Here is a 22,000-nt window from a genome sequence, read left to right as displayed (position 1 = left end):
AATATGAACAATTCACACCACAGGAATTTAAGTATTTTTTGTGAAGGTTACTGATATGCCCTAATGTTCAAGCAGCCAAATATAGCAAAGCTCATAAAGATTTTTAAAATATTTAATGAGCAAGGAACTTACTTGTACATGTTTTACACTGTTGAATATATTGAGCCAGATTCTTCTGATTCCTTCACTGTTTCCCAAGTTCTTTATCAGTTAAATGTGAGTTACGATTTCCAACGTCCTTTATAACCTTGCAATTCTACAATTTTAGAATTCTAACTCCTAGGTCACTAAGTCTCTTGATATAAAGCAGAAACTTGTGGTTACTGTATTAATTCTTTTGAGTCAGGGTCAGTCCCTTACTTTATCAGGTCAGTAGCCAGTGGGGCACAATTAATCACTGCCTTACTGTATTACATTATAGTAAATAACACCCTGTTAGCTTAAAGATTTTAACATAGTTTCCATAGGTTTTTTCCTGTGGCTTCTTCCTCAAAAGGGCTTGCATCTGTTAGGTAATGGGAGAATAAGGTAACAGTTGTTCCAACAAAAGTAATTTGTGTTTTTTGAGTGAAAATATGCTACCCCATTACTTTTAGTAACAATTTAACTAAATCATCATGAACCATTTCTATTCTGGCAACATGCAACTTATTAGCATTGAGTTTCATTCATACCTCATTAGATCAAAATTTGTGATACTCTGACCTGGCTAGACAAGGGGGAAGCTTTTCCTGTTTAGAAAGAAAGTACAACTAGGCCAATTGCCAAGAAAATTTATATTTATAAACTGGGTCACTCCCCTTCCCCTCCAAAAGAGATCTGTAATTAATTTCATTAAAATAATAAAAGCTTGTGCTTGGACAAACGTGTTAGTAGAAGATTCATGTAAGTGAGATCAGTGTTAAAGTAAATATTTGCAGGCTGAGTAAACACCACATCTCAAAGCCATGAGATGTAGACTTTGTACATTAGAAAGCTTGACAGACTTCCTATGGTTTACATATAGATGGCAATACACTGCAATAGTCAAGTTAGCTTTCTAATTCAGTAATGCTCTAGAAAAAAATAACAGTGGACTAAAGCATTTCGTGGTGTTACTTTTACTGAACTAAAGTTAATGGAGTATATATTTAAATCCTTACAGGATTGTTCAGTAGCCTGTTTCATTTAACACTGTACTAGTTGTTCTATTTTATGATACCGAGATTCCTTCAAGGGAACACTTAAGAACACAGGGTACTTGGCTTTTAGTCAACAAAGTTGATAGAGAAACAACAAAAACTTCTCTCCAAGAAGTATGAAACATGACACAGCAAAATCCATGTCTTTAAAAATAATTATGACCAAAAAAAAGAAAAAATATATCTGTCACCTTATCTTCACATTTTGAGCAGAGAACCTTAGCCTGATCTGGGACTCTAGATCCAGTTTGTTCTCATATTTAAGAATAAGTATCCCTTTTGGAAATAATCATCAAGGGATGCAATGCCACAATTTGCTGGGCACTATGGGCCACTAACGCAGGGAGGGAGGCCCAAATATCCCCAACTCACAGATGCTCAGACGCATTACGTGATTTTTCTCCCATCACATAGGTGCTAAGGGACAGAAATAAGAACCAAATCTGTCTGACCTAAAAATTTACTGCCCTTAGATTATGCTAATATCTATAAATCATTCCTGTATATAAATATAGCAGAACCTCTAATGAGGTACATTCAGCACTCTGCTCCTATAAATTGCATTTATTTCTTTAAAAGTCACAGTAAAGCACCACTTGTATTAAATCAGATGACTTTTTTATTCAGTTAAATCATACTATATGCTCAAATATTATCTTCTATTCTTTTGGAACAGGAAAATTTTAATTACATACAAATAGAGGGAAACAGCATTTGTAACATGTATAACAGAGGGCCAAAATCTTTACCTCCTATGGAATTCATAAATAAATATGTAAACATGCCAAAGGGAAAAAGACAAAACAAAGGATTCCTCCATTTATTTAACAGAAGTTTTCCAAATGCCTTCCATATACTCTGCACTGTGTTATGTGTTAGGGATAGAATGAACAAGTATTTATTGGTTTCATTCCATATTGCTAAAAAGTGATTTATTTAGGATAATGCCATTTTGCAAAAATATGCATTATATATACATAAAAGCATCTAAAAGGACATGAAGTGGTTATCAATGGGTGGTCAGACTTGCTTCTTTGAAACATAAAATAATGAACATGCATTTCTTCTGAAATAAGGTTTTATTTTAAAAGTTTTAAACATATAGACATAAAATTGTTCATTTATTTCACCCACTATCCAGGGGTTTTTGTTTTGGTAATAAAAATACACTTCTCTTTTCTTATCCAATGGAAGATGAATTCCTGTAGAAATGGATTCAATCCTTTCTTTTTTTAAAAGAAATTATTTATTTAAATATTTTACTTTTCAATTACAGTTGACATTCAATATTCAATCCTTTCTTTTATACAACTATATTCCCACCTCTTGGATCCTGCCCCCAAGATACAACATTTCTACAAACATTGACAGACATGCACACAGACACAAGTACAAGGACACAAGACAGTCATACATACACACACACACACACACACACACACACACAGAAACAGACACAGAGATATGCGATGTCATTAAAGCTGACTTTGGTGTAAGTGAAAGAGTTTGGCAGAGATCTGACGGTTTTAATCTTGGAAATAACTTTCATTAATGAATAAATTTTTCTTGCTTTTTTTTACCTTTTTCAAATCCTGAATGCACTATTCTTCATGCTTCGTATTATAAAATGTATAAATTCTTTTAATGGAAAGATAGCTCTCTGACTGACCCCTTTTGGTTTTTTGTTTTTGTGCCTAAATCATCTATTCTAGCTATTTGTTCTGGGTATTAGACTATCCTGGGACATGTGACAGATGTATGCCTTAGCAGCTACTAGTGTAAGGAGATGGCAAATAGCTCTAGGAATCAGAACAAATTAATATGGAACAGTTGATAGGAGATAGTAATGTTTTTCACTTAATTAAAAAAATACTTTGTACAGATCCATATGTATAGAATTTTACATGTTTTTAACCTATAAGAAGTAGATTCAAATAAAATATGGGTATCAATTAATTAATTAATTAATTAAAGCATGCAGATAAAACCAGCCCCTCCAATACATTTCATATAAATATATATTATTAAATATTTCATTCATGAAATTCAATAATCCCACGTGAGTAGCATGTCAGTGACTGTTTTTAAAAATATATTAATGGTTTAGTCACAATAAAAAGTTCTCTGATTCTCAACTTTTTCAGTTTTATCACTATGTACAGAGCTAATGATTAAAATTTTCTTTAACAGTCTAATAAAAGTCAGCTGGTAATAATGTTTATGAAGTATGTTTCCCTAATATAATTCAGTAAAAAGAAAACTAATTGAGTATTTGTGAAGAGTACGCTTTAAACCCAACACTATATATTTTTTGAATGACAATAAACTAGATTGAATTCTACTATAATGTAATAGTTATCCAATTTTTTTTACCATGGTGTAAGAGCTTTTTCATTTTAAATAATATTTTTATAGCTAAGACCCATCACGGGACTTTAACACAAACATTGACTGAAACCCTAAACAACACAAGAGTTGGTCAAAATCTGTCTCAAGAGTACTGTAATGCTAGTGTTTGCCTATTGTTTCTATTCAAACATAAATAGCCTAAGGTCTCTATTACTCAGAAACCTTCTCAGATTGTTTTTTTTTTTTTTTTTTTTTAATATTCCAAGGGGATTCACCTATCTCCTTCCTTTTCTAGTTCTGCAAGGAAAATAAGGCAGGCACAAAGGGAGAAAAGGAGGAAAGACAAAATGTTTCTTATAATGTTTGGAATTCATGGATTTCTGAAGCATAACCATTTGACCTCCTAGCACCGCAACAACAACGAAAAAAATCCATTCCCCAGACCTTCTTTTAGATTGATTAGTAATAAATCCTTTGATGGTCCATTTGATTCCTTTAGGTTATGAAGTCTTCCAGAATCAAGAGACGACTGTTATGGGGCCGGCCCGGTGGCTCAGGCAGTTAGAGCTCCGTGCTCCTAACTCCAAAGGCTGCAGGTTTGAGTCCCACATGGGCCAATGGGCTCTCAACCACAAGGTTGCCAGTTCAATTCTTCGAGTCCCGCAAGGGATGGTGGGCTCTGCCCCCTGCCAACTAAAATTGAACACAGCACCTTGAGCTGAGCTGCCGCTGAGCTCCCGGATGGCTCGGTTGGCTGGAGCGCGTCCTCTCAACCACAAGGTTGCCGGTTCGACTCCCGCAAGGGGGCTGTGCCCCCTGCAACTAGTAACGGCAACTGGACCTGGAGCTGAGCTGCGCCCTCCACAACTAAGACTGAAAGGACAACAACTTGACTTGGAAAAAAGTCCTGCAAGTACACACTGTTCCCCAATAAAGTCCTGTACCCCTTCTCCAATAAAAAAAAAAAAATTCTTAAAAAAAAAAAAAGAAAGGACTGTTACTTCCTAGAGGAAATGCTCCACAGGTCAATCTCAGGTAGATCTCAGGCAGATCCTCTGCTTTCCATCAGAAAGGTAAATTGTTTCCCTCCCTGCTCATTCCTTTAATCTTTTAAATAAATTGTTTGGTTTTTTTAAAAGATTTTTATTGGGGAAGGGGAACAGGACTTTATTGGGGAACAGCGTGCACTTCCAGGACTTTTCTCCAAGTCAAGTTGTTGTCCTTTCAATCTTAGTTGTGGAGGGTTCTGTTCAGCTTCAAGTTGTTGTTCTTTCAGTCTTAGTTGTGGAGGGCGCAGCTCAGCTCCAGGTCCAGTTACCGTTGCTAGTTGCAGGGGGCACAGCCCACCATCCCTTGCGGGAGTCGAACCAGCAACCTTGTGGTTGAGAGGACATGCTCCAACCAACTGAGCCATCCGGGAGCTCAGCGGCAGCTCAGCGGCAGCTCAGCTCAGCTCAAGGTGCCGTGTTCAATCTTAGTTGCAGGGGGCAGAGCCCACCATCCCTTGCGGGACTCGAGGAATTGAACTGGCAACCTTGCGGTTGAGAGCCCACTGGCCCATGTGGGAATCGAACCGGCAGCCTTCGGAGTTAGGAGCACGGAGCTCTAACCGCCTGAGCCACCAGGCCAGCCTTAAATAAACTCTTAAATTGTAATATTTCTTTCTGTAAATAGAAAAGAGGTCAATTTCTCCCTTTCTCAATCTTACCTAAACAGAAACTCTTGAGTACATCATCCAAACTTTCAATAACATTCATTTCGTTTGAAATTTGTATCATATAAAAAATGTATATATCATAAAAATTTGTATGTAAAGTACATCTTTATTCATTTTTTTCTTTACTATTTTTGCTTTACAGTTAAAGAGACAGTAAGCTCCTTGCTAGCAGGAACACGCCTTATCAAGTTACTGTGTAACATAATGGGACATTGGAGGGTTTAGTCTCGCCATTTTGAACCTTCTGTTTTTGAACCTGAGGATGTTTAGACATAAAACCATTTTTTGATAAAAATATGTAACATCAAAAACAATATTAGTGAATCTTAGAATTCTATAGTCAGCTAAATTCTCCTTCAGGACTGAAAGTTTATTTCAGACAAAGTCAAAAGAATATACCACAGCTAGGGCCTATTCATTTTTATTCTTGAATGACAACTTAGATAAAGGAAGGATGGATATGTGAGAAGGAAAGTTAATAAAAGAGATCATCAATTAACACATGGATAAATCTAACCAAACACTGATCTTTAAAATAATAATAATGAGGACTAAGTTTAACAGTTAAGAAAAGAAAGCTAAAATACTGGGCAATTACATATAAGTTGGGAGTGGAGTGGAGACATTCTATACATTAAACTTACACATTAACTGATAAAAGAATGAACATTCACCCGATATTAAATTGTTATATCCAAGAACATATGTGCCAGATTACATTTCCCACAGATGCTGCAACAATATCTCCTATTCCACATGCTAATGTACAGTGTGGCCTTGGTAATCCTCTCATCACAAAATGAGGTCTAGTCCTCTGTCCTTTAATCTGAGCAGGCTTGTCATTCATGTATAATAAAGAGCATACAGCTGAAGTGACATTGTGTGCATTCTAAGACTACATTATAAAAGGTGCTGCAGTTTCCTCTTTGATCAGTGGGATACTCACTCTGTATTTCTGAACCACCAGCAAGAAGTCCAACTACCCTGAGACTTCTACGCGCTGGAGAAAGCAAAAGGGGAAGACACGTGGTTGTCCCCCAGCTGAAATCCCAGCCAACTGCAAGCATCACCTGCCAGACATGTAAGTGATGACGCCTCCAGATGATTCCAGCCCTAAGTCATCAGGCCACTCAAAGCTGTTGCTTCACTGCAACTCATTAGCATCTACTCTCATTTATGTACGATCACAAAATATGGAGAATGCTGCTGCCGAATGCCATCCAACGGAACGGCAGGGATCTTCAATACAGGAAGCAACGCGTAGAACCTTAGTAATAGTATGTGACAAGTTTCAACTTGTTCTGTGCAGTCAGTCAGGTGTGAGCTATGGTTCAGAGAAGGTGTGTTTTAAAGTGTGCTGTAAATTATGGATCATGAACAATGCATTAACATGGGAAATTGGTTTCATCCTCCATCATGACAATGCTCCATGTCATGCATCGCTTCTGGTACAGCAATTTCTGCCAAATAAAAACATTACGGTGTGTCCTCATCCACCTTATTCACTAGATCTGACACCATGTGACTTCTGGCTCTTACCCAAAGTCAAAATGACCATAAAAGGTAAATGTTTCGAATAGATTCAGGACATCAAGGCAGCCACGACAGCACAACTAAAGACACTCACAAAAGAGGACTTCCAGAACTGTTTCAGAAAGTGGCAAGAACGATGGGATAAGGGTTTTTGAAGTGAGAGGCAGTATTTTGAGGGGGATTAATGGCAATGTGCCTTTTACTGTAATATACTTTTTAAAATTTAAACCATATGTTTTGATCACACCTCGGTATATATGACATTTCAGTATATATAACAATGTTATGTGTATACACATAAACATACACATGCCCTGTTAGTTCATTTCCCTGCTAATCCTGACGAATATAGTTGGTGACAAAACCAGCCCAACTTACCCTTGGAGAGACTCAGTAGGGCAGGTACCAGGGGAGGGAAATATCCTGTCTCATTTTCTCCCTCTGATCTGCACATTGAGTAAATGCAACTAGAAGCTAGAAAGGAGGAGACTGTTGATATAGTTCATATGGCCTGGCTTCCCAGTATACAGAGCAGGGTGGAGAAGAGAGAAGAGTGGGCCTGGATGGACAGAGAAAAAGTTAAACTAATAAGGCAAAGCTGGGAAATTATTACCATAAAATTCATGGTGGGCACATCTAGAAGGATGAGACAGTAATGATCCAGAAGGGACCCATGGGTTGAGGATATCTCCTTAATCAGAATGGTGATTAAATGAATGTTTGCCTCATAATTATTCATTAAATTATACATTTATATTTTGTGCTTTTTGTATATTTCATAATTTAAAAGTTTAAAGAAAACAATGCTGAACAATAAGAACTTGTTTAATATTTGAATTCTAGAAGTCATAATAATTTTCCAGGTAAGCACATTGGTAACCTTTAAAACAAGTCTGTTTAAAGCATAAGAAAATTTGTTATAGACAAGCATACAAATCCTGACAAGAGAAAGAATTAAATAACTCATAACTAAAAGATATTTTCTTTAAAAAAAAAAAGTTGCTTCTAGCCAGGTGGGGAAGAAAGAATAGTAGCTAGAGTCTTGGACATGTTTAAATGCTGATAGTAAAGAAGAGTAGACAGATAAAAGTTTAAGACACAGGAGAAGAAAAGGGGACATAGGTCGAGTGCAGTCCCTCCACTGTCAAAGGGAAGCACACACAGCAATGCCAACGGGGTGACCCCGATGAGGGAATAAGATGAGGGAAACGAAAGGATGGAAAAAGAAAGGATGTATGTGGCTGCATATAAATTTGGCAGCTTAGTAGTGGGAAACTGAGGGAAGTTCCCCATTTGTTGCTTCCGTTTTCTCTGCGACAGAAAACAGGAGGGGGGAGGAGATATCAAAGTCAGATGGAGGACAGCGAGAAGGCTTGAAGTACGCTGACATCATGGAGGACCATGGACATTTGGGGTGGAGAGAAGAACAGTGAACAGTGAGTGTATGGGGGTGGGGGGTGAGTTGACTGAGGTTGGTAAATAACAGCACCAGGAGAGATAAAGGGGAGTATAGACTCTCTTGGTTTCAGCAGAAAGTAAGTTCTTCAGGAGGATGAAGGCTTAATGATCTGGCTCTCCCCCTCCACTCCAACTGGAATTCCAGGAGGTAAACTAGAAAGATTTGGCAGGGAGCAAAACATGGGCAAACCTGGATAACCAGGATAAGTTACAGTTGGGCCTGTAATAAGGATATCACAGAATGGGGCAGGTTAGGTTAAACTGGCTATAAAGTTTTCAAGAAGAATTTGCCCCAGAAATGTCCTGATATTGAGTTGGGGGTAGTATTGGTGGCCGAGATGTCCAGATTGGCTCTGGAAGACTCCAAATTTTTAGGTCACTTCCTGATATGAGAATCTAGTAGTAAAAAAAAACCCCATGTTCATTATAAGACAATTGTTTGCATACCTGTTCAGCGGGTTATAAGATTCCTGTGAAGCGCTGGGGTAAGACACATATTTAGAAGGTGGCTTTGTGCACGTGGCTATTGGAAGCTCTTTGTGGCTAATTCCATCACGCAGATAGACATTAGTCTCTCCTATAAGGCTGAACCTGCCAATCAGAAGAGAAAACTTTAGAAAACTGATCGAGGCATAAACTGGCTTAACGTCGTTTGCTTTGGAAAATAATGTCTCTATGACGAGTCAGTGCTGCCATAATTCTAATTAAAGTGTTTATATATGCAAAACATCCCTGGGATCAAAATGACCTGTACCTTAGGTGCTTAATAAATGTTTGTTGACCTGAAAAAATAATAACAGGCTTCCCATGTAGGCTTTCTTACAGAGAAAAGGTGTTGGCCACATATCATAGGTTTCTAGGCCCTTTGATAATACCCTTTCTCATTATAAATGAGCAAATTAGTATTCTGGTTTACACACTGGCCTCTTGTGCATTGCGTTAGCACAAGCTGCGTCCCTTGAGCATGATCAACTCTGGGCATCCTGACAAAATAAAGTTTCTGGACTTGCAAAACCAAGGAATGAGCTCTGGAAAATGTGACTTGACTGAAGCAATGTCATCCTGAGGCCAGCCTAAGTAGCTAAGCCGGCCTCTCCCTATGACATTTCTAGCTCAGTTGTTTAGAATAGCAGCTCCATTTAAATCAATTTGACTCCTGCAGTAAAAATCTTTGAGACCATGATGGAGTTGGTGCCAAAACATTGTTGTAATCCCAGTTAATGCAAGAGGACTGAGTAATTTATTAGACATCGTAGTGAGTTATAAAATACACTGGCAGAAAATGTCTCCTAATTCTAGAATCTAGCATGGGGAGTTACTAACAGTATGCAACTTATCACTGTTCATGGGTAGTGACCTAGAAACAGACTGTTCCATTTTAAAGCTACAGCTAGTGAGTTCTAAAATGCTTGTAACAAAACAAAGCAATGTAAAATCTGCGTTTTTCTCTGTTTTGTTTTGTTTGTATTATATTATACTTCATTGCTTCTTGTGTTATGCCAGGGTTGCACATTTCTGAGTGTCTCATTCTCCTTGTTCATAGAGTCATAGACTTTTCCCATAATTCTAAAGACTTAGACACAATGGTCAATAAAAGACGGATTGTTTTCCAACATGGCAAACATTCCAATAACAATTACTGATTATTCTTTTGTTTCTCTTCACCTACAAAAACATAGTTTATAACTAACCAGTTCAACAAAGTGTTGTTTCTTGCCAGATTTCAATACAACAAAAGTTTTCTGGCCCATCAGAATTCCATAAATTCTCTTTAAGGTTTCCCAATTTCCATAGTAGTAAACCAAGGTATGTGAAAGAAAAGTCACAGTATAAACAAGGCCCACCCTTTTATTTTACCTGTTGTCAAGTAACTTAATTCATATTTTTATATTAAATCAACAGGATATACTATGACTTAAAGGTAAAATTGAGAAGATTTAGAAAAAAAATCCTGGGTTTGCAGTGGGCAACTTATGCTGCTACCTGGGTGGGATGTTAGGGATAGGAATATTGGTGGTGGTGGGGGGGGGGGGTTGTTCAGGTACCTCTCTTTTGGGGGATATTTCAGAGAAAAGTTTGAGCTCTGCTTGCCCCTGGGATTAGTCCAGAAGCACCTTTGCTTTGTTTCCCTTCTTATCACTTCACTGCGAGAGGTATGAATGCCTTTTAGTGTGGATTGAATCACCCTTGTCCCACCCTGGTCCTAACACTAGACGATTGTAACAAGAGAACATCCTGAGAAACCGTGGGAACAAGCCCCTTCATTAATAGAAGCTGTATTAGCCCTGTAGGAGGTGGGCAGTTATGGGTGGAAAAAGGCGTTTGGATCTGGCTACAGTCGAGAAAGAAACTGGTAGGATAGCTGGAGAGATAATAATAATTACCCAAGTCTAGATGTTTTAATTTGAAGGTGAAAGGAGAGAATTATCAATCAAAAATAATACTGATGTCCCAGATTAAGATTTAAAAAAGTGGAAATGGGCTCTAAAGAGGAGCACGGTGATCAGTGTCAGTAAGAATGTGCCCCAAGGGGATATCCCCTCTGGAGAAAGTGAGAAGCAGGAAAAGGGGAAGAGAAAAGAATGTCCTTCAGATAAGCAAAAAAAATGTAAATGTCTCAGCTAGGTGATTTGTTACAATGCCAAAAGGACGGTTCACCAAGGATACAAGCTGCCAACTGCATATTTAATGGTATCAGTTGGGCTCTCCTCAGGAAAAAAAAAAAAAAAAGATCTGTAAGAAAATTTTAACTGTTGTTCACTATAAAACAGAGTTTTAAACTGCAGACAGGATTATAGACTCAGAAGTGAAAAGTAAAAAGCAAGTCGAGAAAAATCAAAATCAAAAGTATTGTATGAGGGCAGAAGTCAGGTTAAGTGGCTTGCGAGAGCTTGTTGATGAAAAAGGAGAACATTTCAAAGCATGCTTGTGGAATGCCCCAGTTGGGATAATACCCAGTGAACAGCCATAGCAGAGACGCGTGGACACAGCAAGTACAAGGAGTACAAAACACGGGCAGACTTAAAAGGAATTTACCGTTGTAAATGGCACGACTTTTAGTACATGTAAAACTAGAGCCAGATGACAGTAATATTGAGAAAAATATGTTTTTTTAATGTATTTAAGTTCTTTGAAAAGAAGGTTTATTAGCAAAGTGTAACACCATTTAAATCTAACGTCCTATGTGTCTGTATGACTACAAATGGAAAACTTCCCAAAATATTATGCATAAATAAATGATATAATCAATAGTGCTTGATTATGATACTTGTAGATATACTCATATTTTTCAAAGGCTAAATAACAGAGCAGGCATATTAAAGGCCAAACAACAAGATTTCTTTGAAGTTCAACCCTTTGAAAAATACTGGTAGAAACAGGCAGTCCTGGTTGAAAGGAACATATGTTCCGGTATTATAAGGTAACATTTTAACTGAAAAACAGAACAGTTGTTGGAAAACCATGATTGGGCACAATGATAGACGTGGGTGAATAACAAGTTCAAACAAACAAGTGAACATTTTAGACCTCTTCTGAAAGACCTTTAGGGTAGTTGTATTCTGCACATAAATAACATTCTGGATTCTCACTTTAGTTTCTCCAAACAGAACTGAAGATATTGCAGCCTTGCAATTTAGAAGAAATCCCCAATTTAGAAGAGAACTATCACCTATTTCTCTGGGGAAAATCACCCAGGTAATAAAACAAAGTCAACTTTTCTTATCATTTAACTGTATGGTTACAGACCTTGGGACATGACTTTGCTTAGGTTACTCTATATGAAGTACGTGCAAACTTGTTAGAGTGAAAAAAAGAAAAAACACACACGCTAATCTTCAATTTTATGATGTTTGTGTAAATTTGCAAACTTTATCTCCCATTAGATTAGTTAATACAATACAAATACATTTCTCACTGGGCTGACTTGGAGGCAAGTAGGTCTGCAGTTTATCTGCGTGGCCTATCTCCTTCTTCCTTCCTCTCACAGCCTCCCTCACCCCCAGCAGCCAGGCCAGGTTCCCTGTTCTGCTTCCTGGCAGCCCATGTCCTTCTAGGCACGCTCTCTAAATCTCAGCCCTAGGCTTCCAGACCAATAGGTCTGCAAACTTTAGTTCTTGTTTTATTTTATTTTTCAATTACAGTTGACATTCAAGTAATATACAGAGGAGGACTGCTGAGGAAGGGCACCCAGGGTGTGTGTGTGTGTGTGTGTGTGTGTGTGTGTGTGTGAGTCAGTATGTGGGTGTGTGCACCCTTATATGAGTGCTGGGCACAGTATCAGAAAGAATTTTGAGCATACCCCAATATCTTTATAAATCACATGCCTATATTATTATCAATATATTATGATTACGACAAAACATACTGAAGTAGAAAATTTTCAACAGATGACATAAAGATGAAATAAATCATTGTTTAAATCATTTAAAAATATATTAATAACACTACAAAAGACATTTTACTCTAAAATGTTATTGTTAATAAAGCTTTTTAGGGAGAACAATAACTGAATATGGCCCATTATTTTTAAGATCTTGATTTAACATTTTGTGATATCGCAATGCAGATGTCTGCTTTTATGTTCAGTTTATTTGTAGGTTCTCTGAGAAGAGCTCAGAAAGATATGTGGATTTAAATGGAAGAACTGTTTCATTAGCTGGGTTATTTGCTAAGTCATGACACTTATTTTTCCGTCCCATCACTCATTATGAAAAGATTTTGGTTGAAATCTAATGAATATATTTTCCTCTTGTCTACTGTTACTCATTTGTTCCTGCAAACTAATTCGAAGATGTTGTATGATTTTATATTTTTAACAATATGGCTTCAAAATCCATAGAAATTTTATTTAGAAAATGTTTAGGTTGGTTTAAATATCCTGTCCGATGTCAGAGTTGTTACAGGCTACATGCATTATTTTCAATGACAAAAATGACCTAACAAAGGAAACGTTATCGAGCAAACATCACCAAACCATCATGGGTAAAGGCCTAGACCTTGGAACCAATGGTCTAAGTTGGAAACCCAGCTCCTCTACTCACTACTGGTGCAGTTGTGGGCAATTACTTGGCCTCTTCATGCCTTGCTTTTATCTACATAAATCAAGGTGGTAGTAGTAGAACGTACTCACTAGGGTCATTTTGAGAATTAAATAAGTCAATATTTGTAAAGACTTAATATACTATCTGGCATATAGTAAGTATCTTTAAGTATGTAGTCGGTTATGGGGAGATTTCTTATGCCTTGAAGAGTAATCATTAAAATCACTTTCAAAATCAGTTGGGTATTATTTACCAAAGTAGGACATACACATACCCTGTGACCTAGCATAACCACCAAGAAACTGTATTTTAAAACAGGAATAGTCCTAGCAGCTTTGTTTGTTAATAGGCAAAAACCAGAACTAACTTACAAGTCCCCGTCCTTTCACAACGGAACGGATAAATGAATGGTCGCATGCCTAGCCACTGAAGGCTATTTAGCACTAAAAGAAATGCAAGGAACAAGTCACAGCTACATCAATATAGATACATCTTTAAAAGGGTGATGAGAATAAGAACCAAGACAAAAGAGTATATACGTTATCACACCTCTTATATAAAGTTTGGAGTGAAGTACGACCAAACTATTAGCTTAGGCACGCACATACAGGTAGTAAAACTATGAGGAAAAATAAATAATCGTCACAAAAATAAGGCTCACGTTGATCTCAGAGAAAAAGAAGAGTACTGCAACTGAAGATGTGTGTACGTGTGTGGGTGTGTCAGCACCCTTACATGGGTGCTGATAACGCTCTATTGTCTGACCTGGGAGATGTTTAGAAACGTTTATCTTATAATTATTTAACTTATGTACATAGGTATGATGTACTTTTCTGTATGTGTGTTATATCTCACGAAGAACCAATTTTTAAAAACCTGCTATATACGTTTTGTTGTCACAAAATTAACTGCATTGATAACGTTCTATATAGTTGTGTATTCTGGCTCCAACTTCTTTGCTGGAATAACTGCCTATGAGATACACTGTGGGGGCGGAGCCCCAGAGAGTAGTTTCCAGGCTCTCGGCCTCACATAGACAGGTGCTGGCTCAGGTAGTAAATGGCCAACTGTGATTGCATGGCCATCAGCTGTGGCTAGTTGGCCGTCAGCTGTAACCAGTGAGCCATTGGCCACAATATAACTGCTGTGGCTATGCTAGCAGACGGAAAGAGAAAGAATGGGGGCTAGCAAGAAGATGGCGGCTGGGCTGGCAAGTGTGGATGGTGGTTTGAAGACAGTGTGGATCCAGCCTCCAGTGAGAGTATAGTGCCGCCAGAGAGAATATAGTGGTATGACTCCCCTACCTATGGCTCCGTGGGTGTTCCTTTTTGGCCTCACCATATCCTGCGTTCTTGTGTGGGGAGCGGGACCAGAGACCCCACAGGCCGCCCCGCACGACAAATGGCGGAGCGAGCAGGGTCTCCCGCCTGACAAATGGCGCAGCGAGCAGGATATGGTGCCGGCCAAAGCTCTCCGAAGTGCGGTGGAGCAGTTTCTGCGTAAGTCTGAGGAAGACCAGGAGGAGCAGCTGCCGGAGAGCTGGACCCCCGTGGAGGGGTGGGAGGACGTGGACGGTTCTCCCACCAGCACAGGAAAAGCCATGCAGCTGCTGCAGAGATGGAGCCCCGTGGAGAGGTGGAAAGATGTGGACGGTTCCCCAACCAGCACAGGCCGGAGAAAGCGAAGGTCGTTGCAGCCCTGTGGGCCAGGGAAGTTCCTGCTCAGGCAGCCCGGATGCAGGACTTATAGTCCCAGGAGGTAACGCTTGCTGAGTCCTCCGTGGGAGATGAGGGTGAGGTCAAGGTCATCCCTCACCCCCAGGACAGCCCTGGTGAATGACTATGGACTATGGGGAATTGCCTTCCATCCCTAATTTAATGGACCGCTTGACTATTTGTTTGGGAACTGTTGTTAGTGGAACTGGGGGATATTTGCTTTTGTCTCTTGACTGGCCGCCATTGAGAATATGTAAGCACCTTGATTGTGAGTCGCTGTTGTTCCAGCAGGGTACCCTGAGAGGCCCAGAGAGAGTGGCAGTGCGCTGAGAGGTCTGGCTGAGCCCTGAAGATACCCTGGCTGTGCCCAGGAAGTCGGGCTGTTCCCAGAGAGAGTGGCAGTGCCCTGAGAGCCCTGGCTGTGTCCAGGAAGTGTGGCTGTGCCCAGAGAGTGGCAGTGCCCTGAGAGCCCTGGCTGTGTCCAGGAAGTGTGGCTGTGGCAGTGCCCTGAAAGCCCTGGCTGAGTCCAGGAAGTGTGGCTGTGCCCACAGAGAGTGGCAGTGCCCTGAGAGCCCTGGCTGAGTCCAGGAAGTTTGGCTGAGCCCTGAAGGTACCCTGGCTGTGCCCAGGAAGTCGGGCTGTTCCCAGAGAGAGTGGCAGTGCCCTGAGAGCCCTGGCTGTGTCCAGGAAGTGTGGCTGTTCCCAGAGAAAGTGGCAGTGCCCTGAGAAATCCTAGCTGTGCCCAGGGAAACTAGTGGTACCCTAAGAAGTACAGGAAGTCTGGCAGTGCCCAGGAGTACTGGTGGTGCCCTGAGAAACCCTGGCTGTGTCCGGGAAGACAGGTGGTACCCTAAGAAGTCCAGGAAGTCTGGCTGTGCCCAGGAGTACTGGTGGTGCCCTGAGAAACCCTGGCTGTGTCCGGGAAGACAGGTGGTACCCTAAGAAGTCCAGGAAGTCTGGCCGTGCCCAGGAGTACTGGTGGTGCCCTGAGAAACCCTGACTGTGTCCGGGAAGACAGGTGGTACCCTAAGAAGTCCAGGAAGTCTGGCCGTGCCCAGAAGCACTGGTGGTGCCCTGAGAAACCCTGGCTGTGCCCAGAGAGCCTGGCTGTGTCCAGGATATTGCATTCACCCCCAGGCTCCTCGCACAGGTCCCCTCGCGGAAGACGCTTGTCGCGTAGATTGTGAGGCGAGAGCCTGTAGGGGTGGAGTGTGGGGGCGGAGCCCCAGAGAGTAGTTTCCAGGCTCTCGGCCTCACATAGACAGGTGCTGGCTCAGGTAGTAAATGGCCAACTGTGATTGCATGGCCATCAGCTGTGGCTAGTTGGCCGTCAGCTGTAACCAGTGAGCCATTGGCCACAATATAACTGCTGTGGCTATGCTAGCAGACGGAAAGAGAAAGAATGGGGGCTAGCAAGAAGATGGCGGCTGGGCTGGCAAGTGTGGATGGTGGTTTGAAGACAGTGTGGATCCAGCCTCCAGTGAGAGTATAGTGCCGCCAGAGAGAATATAGTGGTATGACTCCCCTACCTATGGCTCCGTGGGTGTTCCTTTTTGGCCTCACCATATCCTGCGTTCTTGTGTGGGGAGCGGGACCAGAGACCCTGCAGGCCTCCCCGCATGACAAGTGGCGCAGCGAGCAGGGTCTCCCGCACGACATACACTGTGAATGAATCTTATGTGGCTGCTCTCACTGTACCCTTAGCTTGGTCTCCATATATATATATATATGTAAACAACTAGTCCATCAGTGGTTTCACTTACACAAGTTTTGCATAAAACGGTTTTTATTTTTCGAAAGTCAATTATTGTTTAAAATATTGAAAGATGTAGTAGAGAAAGAATGTCTTTTCTACTATAGCTTTCCTTTAATGGCTCACAAAAAAATGTCATTTGAAAATGTATTTCATTATTGAAACACAATCTAGTAAACAGCACACTGAAACAGAATCTATTAAATACCCTAACGTGAGACATATTAAAAACATCTGTGCTTTGTTTAACCTTATCGTAAACTTCCCACACTGTGTAACTTGTTCTAATACCTATGTCTTTGGGTCTTGAGCAATGTTTTATACACCTATTCTTAAGGTATTTGCTGTCAAAAGAATGCAGTTGTTTTTTTCCATTTGTTTTCATGTATATTTCAGACGTTTTTATCTTGGCAAGAAAAAAACTATTTTCCCAATTGTATGTTGTTTTTTGACTTTCATTTTTTTAAAAAATCTCAGAAGAGGCTTTTTAGCATTTATAATTGGTGAGTTTTCTTTAAGTATTAGCTTGAATAGTACTTTACTTAAATATCCTAGAAATATTGTTGATTTTTATCTTCATGTTTGGATGTCTAGTTTTTAAAGGGCTAGCTAATTGTGATCTGTGCAGAATATTGTTATCTATTAACTATAGTATGCACTTAGAGTGAGGTCGGTTAGCAAAAGTTGGTGTAAATTCATACTTAAAACAGTGTTCTTTATAATTTCAATTATTATGGCCAACTTATTGTCAGATCTGATTAGTCATTAGCTTTTCACCTTCCAATGAGGCTCCTAAATGGTGTCAGAAATGTCAGCTCAGCCAATTGTTTGCCTGTTTTTACATTATTAACACTATCTCCATTGGTACATGCTGTAAGTTAGTTACTTAAATATCATCCGTAAATCCACTTAGATACAGAAACTGCAACATGTGGCAATATGTTCAAAGTGAACAAAGGATAGAACCCTTCCTCCTCCACTCGGTGCTGTGCTCCCACCCACTCCCAAGAACACCAGGTGCCTGCCTACTTATGGACCAAGTCGGGGTGTCAGTATCAAACCTCACATTAAATATTAGTAAAGCTTAATTTCTTTCCCGCTTTTTGGAGAGATACACACACACACACATATATATAGAAGTTCAAATACCTTATTCTGGAATTTCATGGGTCATCTTCTGCACCCCACTTTGGAGACCCTTGTTCTAGGTAAGTAGTCTTAAAATTTTCTTTTTAACATTAGAAACCCTCTCTTTTTAATGGAAATGAATATGAAACTTTTAATATATTTTTTAAAAGAATGCAGTAAGATTGCTCTGATTGACTTTGAGATAGAAAGTTGATGCTCAGCCCTTTGGGCATTTTTCTCCCCCACCTCTGTAGGTGGGCTTGAAGATTCCTCTGTGGAAATCTAGTTTCCTTGAAACACAACTGTAAAAATTCTTGGTCAAGCCTAGCTCTTCAGACCTGCCCTTAGTAACACTTGCTTCTTCTCTAATTATTAAGAAACCACAGTGTTTTTCAAGGGCTGGCTTATTAATATTCACCATCTGGGGACCAATAAGAGCTCACGGATTATGTGGATACAGATTAGCCATATGTGGCTACATGTTATCTGAGGATGAGAACATCTATCAAGGTGAATATGCAATGGTAGCATTTCAGCCAGGAAAATAGGAAAACGTATTGTTTGGGCTGGAGGCCCTTCCTTCGTGTGTTCCCCAGTAAACTTGAGGTTGGAGGACATATGATAATCCAATTTATTACACCTTGGTTAAAAAAGAATTTATAATAATACTACTAATGAGGGAAACTACAAATAATAAAAACCAAATAAAAATTGTAAATAAAAGGGAAATAATTATAAAAAGTCTTAAGATAATTATGAAAAGAATCATTAAGATATCAGGAGATGGACCATCTGTGATATTGTATTACCCAAGATGAGTAAGTCAAACTGCTGTAATAATTGACCCCAAAATGTCTGGCTTAACTCAATAAAAAAAGATCTATTTTCTCACTCATAATGCATTGCTGTGAGGAGGCTCTGCTGTAACAAGTCATTCAGGGACCCAGGCTTCTTCCCCACTGCAGACTAACAAATTCAAACACATGACGTCAAGGCTGACCAGGCTTAATCCAGTTGGTAGAGGTAAAGATAAGAGAGTGGTGAAGGCACACCTTTTAACAGCTCAGCAGGGATCATGTTCCACCGATGAGAACTAATCATGTGGCCTACCTACACGCAAACATTTTAGAAAATGTGGTTCAGTTCATAGGTGGTAGAAAAGAAAATGGGTTTTGGTCAGCATCTGCCTGGGCTTTGTCCTACCTACAGAGGTTGGTCAAGGGTTTTCCCATCTGTAACTTGAATACCGCCAGGTCTGCCTTTGCAAATCTCTTGGGAAGTCTCAACCACTCTCTTTTCTGCCTGCTATAATAGGAATCTACATGCCAGCACTAATTTCAGCTCTTGCTGTTCCCAGAACAAGCCATAATCTTCCATGTCTCTACACCTTTGCATGTGATTTGCATATGTCAGTCCATTCTTTCCAGTACTCCTTCCCTACCAACCTCCTCTTCCTCCAAATCTATCATGCTCTTCCTCATCTTTGAAGACCTAAGCCAATGATTACTTCCTCTATGAACTTCTCTGATGATACAGAAGGCACAGATCTCTTCTTAATGTTCATTGGACTTTATCCCTTTACTTTGTACCTACCTCTATTACTAGAGTCATTAGCCTGTATTATAATTATTTAAGGAAGCAGTATGTTTTCAAAAGGATCTGGTGCATTAATATTCACAATGTAGTGAACATTAATAGTAGATTTAGCTTCTCAAGGATAAGGACTGAGTCTTGTGTACATTAATTAGCATCTCGCATGCCTACTCAGCACAGGTCTAGCTCCCATACTCAATAACTAAGGAAAAATACCCATGCTGTCTCCCTTCCTGACACTTCCCAGTTTCTCCCTCTCTCATTCTCTTTTTGGTATTGTAGTAAAAACACATAACATAAAATTTACCATCTTTACATTACAGTAGTATTAACTGTATGCAACTTGTTTGCAACAGTTCTCTAGAATTTTGTCATCTTGCAAAATGAAACTGTACTCTGAACAGCTCCCCATTTTCCCCTCCCCTCATTTCCTGGTAACCACCATTATGCTTTCTGTTTCTGAGAGTTCAACTCTCCGAGTTACCTCATAGAAGTAGAAAAACGAAGTATTTGTCTTTTTGTGACTGGCTAATTTCACTTAACATAATGCCCTAAAGATTCACTCATGTTGGAACATATAACAGGATTTCCTTCTTTTTTAAGGCTGAATATTTCATTGTATGTATATACCATAGTTTCTTTATCCCTTCAGCCATTATGTGTCTTTGGTTTTGACTTATGGTGACTGGAGGGGACTACGAGAAAATATATTTTCTTTTTTTTTTTTTTTTTTTTTGGAGCCTGTGTTATTTATTTATTTATTTTTTATTGGGGAAGGGGAACAGGACTTTATTGGGGAACAATGGTCAAATTGTTGTCCTTTCAATCTTAGTTGTGGGGGGTTATGTTCAGCTTCAAGTTGTTGTTCTTTCAGTCCTAGTTGTGGAGGGCGCAGCCCAGCTCCAGGTCCAGTCGCCGCTGCTAGCCGCAGGGGGCACAGCCCACCATCCCCTGCAGGAGCCGAACCGGCAACCCTGTGGTTGAGAGGACAGGCTCCAACCAACTGAGCCATCCCGGAGCACAGCGGCAGCTCAGCTCAAGGTACCGTGTTCAATTCTAGTTGCAGGGGGCGCTGCCCACCATCCCCCGCGGGACTCGAGGAACCGAACTGGCAACCTTGTGGTTGAGAGCCCACTGGCCCATGTGGGAATCGAACCGGCAGCCCTCGGAGCCAGGAGCACGGAGCTCCAACCGCCTGAGCCACCGGGCCGGCCCCAATATATTTTCTTTTGACACAAGAGAAAAAGTGATCCTGTACTCTTAAATATTTCAGGATGACTTCAGTTCTGGGGACTGAAAGAGAAATTATACTGAGTGCAAAGGGACATTCGATTTTTAAAAAATCAGCGACTACAGAAAGAATGCCTCCTGTCATACCCTATCTGAGCATAAGGAACAATAACACTACTTTCACCTGAGCAACAAGGGTCCATAATAAAAAGCTGTTGACATTCCAAAGGCCTCTTACCCTAGTCTTTTCACTGCTATATTCAGTACCTCCTGTTTCATACCCTCATAATAGATCTGTTGAGAAAGCAGCAGCAAATTTTTAAAGTAGGGCAAAATAAGTGAATAAAGGGATAAACAAGAACTCTTTCAACACAGATCACTTGTTAAGAATTTTCCTGTTTATGGAGAAGCTGAGCCCAGAGCAACCTCTGGCCCTTCTTGGTATTAGTGGATTCCAGTGTTCATTAGCGTTGAGGTAGTTTGAGGCCCTTTAGGAACGTTCAGTACATTATCATGAAGGAATCTGAAGTATCCTTGCATGAGCAGGAACATTATTTTTGCAATTGTCTGAGGAGCTATTACGAAACATATAGCCATAATGTGTACTGAAAAAATCTCCAAGTAAAGTAGCATTTAGCTTGTAAATGCGTTAAATACCTCATGCATAACTTCTGTTTAAAACCATCACACTACGAACCCCAGTACTTCAAATCCTGCAGTTTTGGGTAAAATATGCCAAATATAGCTTGAAATTGTAAATAATACCCCCCCTCCCAGAGCAATATTAGCAAGTTGGTGTGTGAACAAAGAGCCCTTTCTGCACCAGCCTGAATGTTGCCTTTTTTTTCTCTCTCACAAGCATGATTTTAAACAGCTGTAGTGCATGTTGACAAATGACAAAGCGGCAGACGTAGTAAAACACTTTCGGTCAAGGCCAAAGGGGAGGGCGGGCGGGATGGGGGCTGCTGGAGCGGCCAACGGGCTTGAATCCCTAGCTTCACTAACCTCTTTTTTCCAGTCTTTAGCGAGCGGGGGCCTCACCGCCCCACCCCCCCTTTCCCTGGCTCTGGTTACAGCCTTTCGAGTTGAACAAACTTGCTGCAGGCGGATTGGCGACCGGGAGCTCTCCGGCTTGGGCGTTGTATTTATTAATTTATATTCGGCGGCGCTCCGCGCGGGCCGCTCCTTTGTATCCGGCCGCCGCCTCCGGGCTCCGGGGCCTCGGCGGGGAGCGCGTCCCCCGCGTCCGCGGGACCCCCACGGCGGCACGTGCTGCGGCCGCCCGCCCTGCCCGCCCTGCC

General features: G+C 40.4%; 1 protein-coding gene across 5 annotated transcripts in view; it reads right to left on the bottom strand.

Moving 5' to 3' along the window:
- SPATA9 (spermatogenesis associated 9) overlaps positions 1 to 21,841 on the bottom strand; it is a 58,351-nt gene extending 36,510 nt beyond the window's left edge. For all 5 annotated transcript variants that reach the window (XM_019727892.2, XM_019727893.2, XM_074328689.1 and 2 more), the window contains exons 1-2: positions 21,705 to 21,841; positions 8,686 to 8,829 (exon numbers count right to left, since the gene is read on the bottom strand). The gene's annotated coding sequence lies outside the window, so the exon portion shown is untranslated. The remainder of the gene's footprint in view (positions 1 to 8,685; positions 8,830 to 21,704) is intronic.
- Positions 21,842 to 22,000: the final 159 nt, after the last annotated feature.

This window comes from Rhinolophus sinicus, linkage group LG03, assembly GCF_036562045.2.
Source record: "Rhinolophus sinicus isolate RSC01 linkage group LG03, ASM3656204v1, whole genome shotgun sequence".
NCBI classification, from domain to species: Eukaryota; Metazoa; Chordata; class Mammalia; order Chiroptera; family Rhinolophidae; genus Rhinolophus; species Rhinolophus sinicus.
The sequence above is the reverse complement of the archived record's forward strand: the minus strand, read 5'-3'. Positions and strand labels throughout refer to the sequence as shown.